This window comes from Cupressus sempervirens, chromosome 6 (assembly GCF_028749045.1).
Source record: "Cupressus sempervirens isolate cs-2001-9-10 chromosome 6, ASM2874904v1, whole genome shotgun sequence".
NCBI classification, from domain to species: Eukaryota; Viridiplantae; Streptophyta; class Pinopsida; order Cupressales; family Cupressaceae; genus Cupressus; species Cupressus sempervirens.
In genome coordinates this window covers 403,459,868-403,468,972 of record NC_143123.1, presented here as the reverse complement: position 1 = coordinate 403,468,972, position 9,105 = coordinate 403,459,868, and the positions used below count along the sequence as shown (strand labels likewise).

General features: G+C 38.8%; 1 pseudogene across 1 annotated transcript; it reads right to left on the bottom strand.

Annotated features, from left to right (window-relative positions):
• Positions 1–5,874: 5,874 nt before the first annotated feature.
• LOC149552766 (pentatricopeptide repeat-containing protein At2g03880, mitochondrial pseudogene) lies at positions 5,875–8,765 on the bottom strand (annotated as a pseudogene). The gene has a single exon (XR_016352968.1). The product of XR_016352968.1 is annotated as a pentatricopeptide repeat-containing protein At2g03880, mitochondrial pseudogene (transcript).
• Between the last annotated feature and the right edge of the window lie 340 nt (positions 8,766–9,105).

The following is a 9,105-nucleotide window of genomic DNA, read 5'->3' as shown; positions in this document are numbered from 1 at the left end:
TTCTAGGTCATTTTCTAGTTGCAAAAATCATTATCTTGTCATTCTTTCTAGTGAGTAAAATCCAAGTAGCCCACTTTGACTGTTCACCAAATGCGTCCTGTTATTCGTCATGAGCCCAAAATGTAGATTCATACTCTCCTCATGACAGAGAACCAATGCCCCATCTTTCGTCTTCCCACATGTCAGTTTACCCAGTTTTTGAAGCCGAATTTGAACCCAATTTATTGTTTTCTGACATGTTTTCTTGCAGGTAGTTCTGAAAGGGTCACTTTGACGATCAATATCTTTTGACCCCGAACTTTTCATGAGACGAGATTCGGCAGGGTGCAAGAATGCAAAATAGAGATTTAGTGTGTCAGTTTTCAGAGCCTGGTCAGAGGTTTGGGTCATTTTTTAAAGCTGGTCAAAGGACCCTCTGGCATTAAATTGACAGTTTGCAGTTTAGTGATAAATTGAGCTTTAATTGACGGTTCAATGATTGAACTTGATTCTAATCAGTTCAAGGTGATCAATAGATCAATTCAACATTTCAATTGTTTGGAAACGAAATTTTTTTTTAGTGGGACCCACTTTGGGGTTCGGCTAATCTTGTCAGAATGACAGGGTTCTATGTGAAATGGTAATGTTGAACAAAATAAGCTTCCATTAATTGTATGAGATCGAATCTACAAACAAAAGAGGGCTAGTGGAGTATGTGTTAGAGATTGGAACAAAACTCTCATGTAGGAAGGCATCAGAGCAAGTAGAATACTTCAAATAGAGAAAACCCTTGCCAATAAAGGACAGAGTTATCATCCTTTGAATACAAGGTTTATAGATATACCAAACCATGGACAAGGTAGTGGCATTCAAAGGGAAGAACATGAACATAATTTTCACATGGTTTTGGGTGGTGGTACTATCATATTTAACACTATCAATTTTCTATGGTGGAATCCGTTGCCAAGGTGTCATTGGCATGGATAGAACTCATGCACATCCAAGGTCACCAAATTCATGATTAGAAAGTTGGAGATTCATTCCATCAGTTGTAGTAATTCGAGCGCCCTGGGATTTAAACTGCAGTCCATGCTGATTTTCTAATTGTTGAACGGTTCCTTCAATGCTAGCAACCAACATTTTTGTGTCATGGGACTGATATAGTGCTTTGAATTTTGTATGTGGCTCAGAAAAGAAAAACTTATAGCCACTCCTATTTGACTTAGGATGGTGAGAATCTCTTTTCTTAATTTCATCTTTTCTCCTGCAACAGCGGTGAGGACGGACCCTGAAGCAACATCCTTATTATTATGATTATTAAAGTAACTAGGTGCTTCAGCAAACTGTTCTCTGCAAAATCCTTTTGGCATCTGATATAATATGCATCCTATTTTCTCTAAACCAACTACTACAGTAACAACCATGTTCAAACTTCCCATCTATAACTCCAGTCACGGGCTGGCCCACAGATGATGCAGGGGCGGCGTCAGGGGAGGGCAGAATGTTTTAAAGGCAACACCAAGAAAAGGATGAAGCCCATCACGCAAGCAAAAAACCAGCGCAAGGGAGGAGTTTCACATAACAAAGCAAGCTCCAGGCATCATTGAAAAGAAACGACAAATGCAGATGAAAAAGCGGCAAGGAAGTTAGCGGTAGAAGTGTAGATCTGCAGTGCCAAGAGCCTTGACAGCCCACGTGGGAGTAGCAGGTAAGGCATTGAACATGGGAGAGTTCCATGGCATTGGAAGAAATTGCCCATGCATAAAATAAGTAAAGTTGTAGTTAAATAGAGGCATGTTAAAAAGAGCAGATCACGCATAAGGGATTGGACCTCATTATCACGTGGATGGCAGGAGGAATGCATGAGCCAATAAAGAGGGAGTCTACGCAATGGAAGGGAGCAGCCCACCCATGCAAGAAAAGGATGCTAGTGAATTTAAAGTAGCAACTCGCATGAAAGAGAAACCTGCGCCTTTCAAAGAATAGCCCATGCGCAAACTTAGTAGGTGTTCCACAGTGTTTCAAAAGGAAGTCCACGGCTTGAAGGAAGGAGGTAGCGCAAGGAATTTCAATCGCTGGTCAAAGAACTCGCATCATATAAAAAGGTTGCCCATGCATAAAGGAACCCTCACGCCAAGTTTTAATTGCTATTTCCCTGTTTTCCAAAGTTTCATCTCATTTTTCTACCATATTTCAGGGCATACAATAGGAACCCAATTTGATAGCCGTCAGTATGATGTCGAGATGAACGACTAGCTACTAAAAGAGCAAAGAACATGAGAACAATTTAGAAGTGCAGCTTGCGAATTTCCCTGTGAAGAAGCGAATGATCAACTAACGAGGGAAGATAAGGGAGGAGAAGATGCCATAAATACAAGTAGACCATTTAGTAGGCGCCAAATAGGAAGCCGTTGGAAGGAGGAACAAAGAAACAGTCTAGCACAATTATCCCACATCCATGCTACCAAGGGATATTTTTGTTTTTAAATACAATCTCACACCATTAACAAAAGTTTTAAAGAGTGGTCTTTTGTGGACATAAAGCCTTGCGCAAGGGCCCACCTCAGCTAACGTAAGCTAAATTTTGAACGAATCCACAGAGACACTGATGTGGTGCCCAAAACCTAGATGCAAGGAGATGATGACAAGATGATGACATGTGGCCAAAATCTGCGATGGGCGCAAGCCCACAATACCAAGATGCGCATAGGTTAACAATTACGAGAATGCGGGTGACTGCTATGTGGCAAAGCGGATCCCGCACGCGAGGAGGTGGCGCCAAACGAGCAGATCAACACGGGAGCACATGATGCTACCACGTGGCGGATCCAACGAACATCGCAATTCTGCATTTCAAAGTTGTAAGGTCGTTAAACAATGCAAGATTGCGGAATGCTGACACGTGTCAGCGGGTCCTAGGTAGACGGTGACATGGCAGTGATGTGTGAGTTGATTGGACATGGGTCAACCAATCATGGAGCGCCATGTGGCACTGGTCAAACGGAGGGTTGACCATAGATTGGAAGGATAGGGAAAATTGAAAGTAATAAAAAATAATAATTTCTTATTATTTTCTCAAAAGAATGGACGTTCAGTCATTTTAAATTCAAAAAGGATTATTTCTGAAGTTCAAACTTAGGGAATTTTCAAATTTTTGCAAAATTTAAAAAATGCAGCCCTGAGTTTTTAGTAGGGGGGACTTTTTTCAAATTAATATTTAAGGGGTTTCCAAAAGGCTAGATATGTGATATTATATATCGCCGGAATCGGGAGAATCTGAACTTTTCGATTCTGGAGTCAGTTTCTGCACAAGAAGCAGCTGGTTCATGCTACAAGAGGTTTTCTTCCAAGTTCCTATTGTGCAACCGCATTCAGATGACAAAGTTCAAAACTATTTTCTAGCATAGTAATGACCTGAATATGGTTAAAAGGAAGTGAAAATGCAGTTTGGGTCAAATTTTGATCAGATTCACTCAGTAAAAACTCAAAATTTCACCAGCATTTCATGAGGCATATCAGATATTTTGGTGACTCAGAAGTTTTCATCATTCAGAAAAAGGATATTTTCAAATTTGTTGCAAGTAATGATAAAAACAAAATCAGATCAAAGAGGTAGAAAGATGAAAGAGGTGATTCAGTTGCAAGAGATGGAATTCCAAGTGGACACATGTTTTTAGAACAGATCCGGGAATTCATCTTTCCTATATCTTTCTATTTTTCTCTCATTGTAGTTGTTGGCAGTTTTCTCTGGGTAATACCAGCAAGGTTCCAGTGTTCTACTGTTGAAACCAGGATTGTAGATGGTTTTGCTTCCTGAATATTGAGCTGAGCTCTAGCAGTGAAGGCCACACATCCACCTTGTGCAGATTTTCATTTTCATGTCATGTATTGTCATTCTGAGATACTGGAAATTGATGCTAGATTATGTGAGGTATCTTGAGTTACATTTTGTGTTACCAGTTTGTGTATTCAATCTTTCCATGGATGAATACAAAAGGGGGTTTACATGAGTTATCTGAGTTCTCTTATTCTGTCTCCTAATTCTTCATGTGTTGTTAACTTTGGGATTAAGTGGATAATGTTCATTTGATTTAAGGCAACTTGGATGAGTTGTGTGTCAGATCTTTGTTGCTTTTGACTCAAGCAGTCAAGTAAATGCTTCATCGTTCTGGTAGGGTTCCTGGGTGCATGAAGGGGATATTGCATAAGTATGAGATTTGGGGATTTCAGTTGACAAACTTGATTGTAATGCAATCTAGTTAGGTCATCCTATTGGTAATGACTCTATGTTTCAATGGATAAGGCACTGATCACTAAATCATATGCAAACTTATATGAATGGCATTTGCACAAATCTTTTATTCAAATAAATGCAATTCTTCATGTTGTGTAGTGGGCATAAAAGTTTAACCCTCACTCAACTTATGAATGTCGTAACTCTGCATTTAGCTACTATAGGTCCATGTCATTTCATAAGTCTTTAGGAGAAATAAGGGCTTTTAATCTGCTTAATAAATTCAGGGATATGTTTTTGCACTGGTACGGTATCATTTGAATTTAAGGTCTACCCACCTAGGTTTAGCAGAGCCTGAAGTAGAAGAAGGGTCAAGCTTTATAGTTGGCCCTGTGTCTGAAATGATATGTTAAGAATGGGACTTAGTTGCCCCTAGATATGTCATATTCTCATGGGGATAATTGAAAACTTGGTAACATTTTCAAACACCAACAATAGCCACCACCGAAAACATTAGTACCCTGTCTTATGCAAGGCAGGGACTAATAATTAAGCAACATTAAGTGGCAAGTATCAAGAGATTTGAATCACCCTTCTCTAACTAGATACCACATATACGTAGAGCAACCTCACCACACATAGGTTTTAGGGAACTTTAGCAAATTCAAAATGTAGTTTTCTAAGTTCTTTCCCTAGTCATAGGAAAATTTGAAGTGGCATCACCTTCCATTCTCACATCTTTGAATAACTTCATTGATGTAACCATTTTGAGCCTATCATTTGTTCCATTCCCTATAACACCTTTGTTACCTTCAATTCCATTCCCTATAACACCACTTGCTTATCATCCCAACCTAACCAAACTTGATTGCTAGCGAAGCATCATACATGTTAAGCTTTTCCATGGAGGGAGTTATACTCCTTATACTCCCATTGGCTAGAATTATCCACACCCTAGAATTCTATTTGAAAATTGTTATAGTTTAACAGTTCTATTTTATTTTGTTCATGTCCCATAATAATAAAAATCATGTCCCTTTCAATTCTACCCCACCAAATCTCCTCTTGTCCCTCAAAATATCTATTTAATATGATCAACATCACAACCAAAAAGAGAATCCTAGAAGTTTGATCTAGATACAAGTGCCAACATTACAAACAAGACTTATTAAGACATAAATAACATCATATGTCATCATTGGCCATAAGGGTGAGAAAAACTAATGATTGTTGATCATACTCTTACATAGCTCCACAATTACCTCAAGAAGGTGTCATTAGATATCCAATTTGATAAATCATGATGATGAATTCTATGATTCAGAAGGTGATTGGCATTTTTGTTAGCTCATGTAATGGTATAAGATATAAAAAAGTTTTTGATGCTAGCACTAACATCAATAGTCTTTAATAAGCCTTCAATAGTCTTACTCTTTAATAACTACACCATAGTTTAACTCTCTTAACATTGTTTTCTTTAACCCATATAAATTCTCTATTAAAGTAATGGTTAGATAAAAGATTTTTAAAAATTGTTATTTGTCAAATCAAGTGGGCTCTAAGTGACAAAGGAGAATGGACTTTTGAAAAGGATCATATCTCAAGAGAGATGATAAATTGTTGAAATTGAGATAAATATAACACCCAACACATGGAGCATCTACCCAAATAATCTGCACATCTCGAATAATTTTGATTGAAGAGATACCCTAAAGCACTAAGCAAAGCCATGAATGATGTCATGTGATTTTGAGAGGAGATACCGAACAGATCGAGCAGATCACAATCGAAATGACTTTCACGGAACAGAACCCCTTAGTTACATCTACCTCGAAGGTTTCCACCCCTAAAGAGAATGTTAATTAATAAGAAAAATAAGGTTGAAAATTATAATAACTTTATTACTTGGCCTCATCATGCATTACCAATAGTCCCCACATGAGCACCGACCATCTTTAAAATGATGATAATGATTGACATCCCTCAAGATTATTTCTCTTGACACAATCTTAGAAATGAACTTGAATGCAGAGTGGCAGTCGCCACAAACTCGAAGGTTCTTAATAACTCTAATAGTTGCACCAGGGGACGTGTTTAATAATCCAAATGCAAGTGCTAGCTTTTCACTATGATTCCAAAGAATATGTTCCTTCTCCTCCTCCTTAACGTCGTTCAACACAAATCTTGTATCGGGAACATATCCTGCCAGTTTAATCTCCAGAGATAATCTCTGCAACTCTGAATGAATTTTTTGTGATTGGGGATGTGATCTATTACCTACAAGGAACGTATGAACAGTTTTATCCACCTCAATCCAACTGCATCCTGGTGTCTTTTTAATGTCTTTGTCTTTCATCTTTTTCCTCAACTTTTCAACATCAGTCCATCTGCCTGCAGCAGCATACATGTTCGAGAGAAGAACATATGATGCAGCATTATTAGGCTCCAACTTTATAACATGCTCTGCCACCCATTCTCCTAGTTCTATATTATTATGAATTCTGCAAGCACCAAGCAAACAACTCCACACAGCAGCATCTGGTTTTATTGGCATCTCATTGATAAAAAATTTGGCCTCATCAAATCTTCCAGCACGCCCAAGACGATCAACCATACATCTATAGTGCTCCAATGTGGGAGTAGTATGATAATTGTCACTCATGGAAGAAAAGTACTGATAGCCCTCGTCAACTAGACCTGCATGGCTGCAGGCAGACAAAACACTTACCAAGGTTATATGATTTGGGTTTATTCCAGTATGGTTCATTTGTTCAAAGAGCTTTAAGGCTTCCTTAACACAGCCATGCATGGCATATCCAGAAATCATAGTTGTCCATGAGACGACATCTGCTTGATGCATTTTGTCAAATAGTCTACGTGCCTTCTCTAAACTCCCACATTTCGAATACATGTCTATCAGTGCATTGGTCACTAAAGTATCAGATTGGAATCCACTTTTATTAATTTTATCATGGATCTCTATACCCTGTTCCAGAGCAGCCAGATTAGCGCACACCGGCAGAACGGCAACAAAGGTTTTTGAATCTGGCCTAACTCCAGCCAACTCCATTTGCCTAAAAAGTTCCAGGGTTTCCTCACCATGTCCATTTTGTGCATATCCCGCAATCATTGCATTCCATGACACCAAATCTCGCTGAGGCATTTCCTGGAAAAGTTTCATGGCTTCCTCAATGAACCCATTTTGTGCAAATCCAGATATCATGGAATTCCACGAAACCGACTGTTTCTGAGGCATTTCATTAAATAATTTGTAGGCCTCCCAAACAAACCCATTCTGTGCATATCCAGCAATCATTGCTGTCCATGAATATGCATCCCTTTTAGGCATTTGTTGAAACAAATTTAGGGCCTTATCAACTTGACCATTCTGTGCAAGTCCTGCGATCATAGCATTCCATGAAACAGCTGTTCGTTGTGGCATTTTGTCAAACAGTTTGAGTGCATCATCCACAAACCCATTCAGTGCAAACCCTGCAACCATAGAAGTCCAGGAAAACACATCCCTGTGTGGCATTTTCTGAAAGAGTTTGAATGCATCACCAAGAAGCCCATTCTGAGAATACCCTGCAATCATGGCATTACAGGAGACCGTGTCGTGCTGATCCATTTTGTCAAATAGTTTGCGTGCATTTGCTATACTCACACACTTCGTATACATGTCAATAAGCGCGGTGGCCAAAACAATATCAGAATGAAGACCTTGTCTAAGTATGTGTTCATGAATTTCCACCCCACGATCCAGAGACGCCAAGCTAGCGCATGCCGAGAGAAGACTGGCAAAGGTGAACTGATTGGCTTCAAGATTTGCTCCTTGCATTTTCTGGAACAATATCATTGCCACCTCGGCAGGCCCGTGCTTTGCATACCCTGATATCACTAAAGTCCACGAGCAGACGTCTCGTTCCGGCATTCTGTCAAACACTTTGCGAGCATCCTCCAGTCTACCGCATTTAACATACATGTTGAGAAGAGCGTTGTGTAAAATCATATCTGATACAAACCCTGTGATATTGGGTGTAATCGTGAGTATATTTAACTTCAAGGATTTTTTTCTCATGGAAGACTACTAGAGAGTAATATATTAACAGGAATCTCCATCTCCATTATCCCTCAAGAGATGCTCTTTAGAGAGTTTTAGAATTTCAGATGATATGTTGATCATTGCAATGCCATGGGTTCCAACTGTAATAAAGCATAAACCTAACGAACAGCAGAATTGCTCAATTATCATAAAGACTCCAGTTTTGTACAAACCCTAATGCTAGAATCGCTTGGCCAGCTCAACCACATCCCGGGGATACTGAGAGAAGAGATCATGCCTGCTTTGCCCTCCATGGCATCCTCTTCTCGCATCATTTTGAATGCAACTGGCAAACTGCTTGAAAATGTGCCAATTGTTGCCATCGCGCTTGTTAAGAGCTGTCTTGCCATCCATGGTTTGAGAGAATCGATTTGGATGAAGTGGACAGACCATTCAACATCAAAGAAGAAATTAAGATTGGAAAAACACGTCAATAATTTTAGTCTAAGAATCATTCTAGTATGTGATGTTTAAGCCACTTATTTTTAAATGAAATATGCATAGTTGGACAATGTTGACATGGAGGATCTTCATAAAAGGTTTAATGCTTTACTTATATGAACATCACTTAGATGCAATGACTATTATCTAAGTGTTTCATTCGTTCTCATGAGAGTTACGTTCTTACGCCAAAGAGTTTAATTCAAAAATTATACATTGAATCGTGGTAGCAATATCACACATTCACTTGCTTGAGAAATACCTCCTACTTAATAACTTATTGGGATTAGATTTTATGAGTATACAAAGTAATGTAAATCAATTCATTTAGAATTTTGGAAATAAAAAT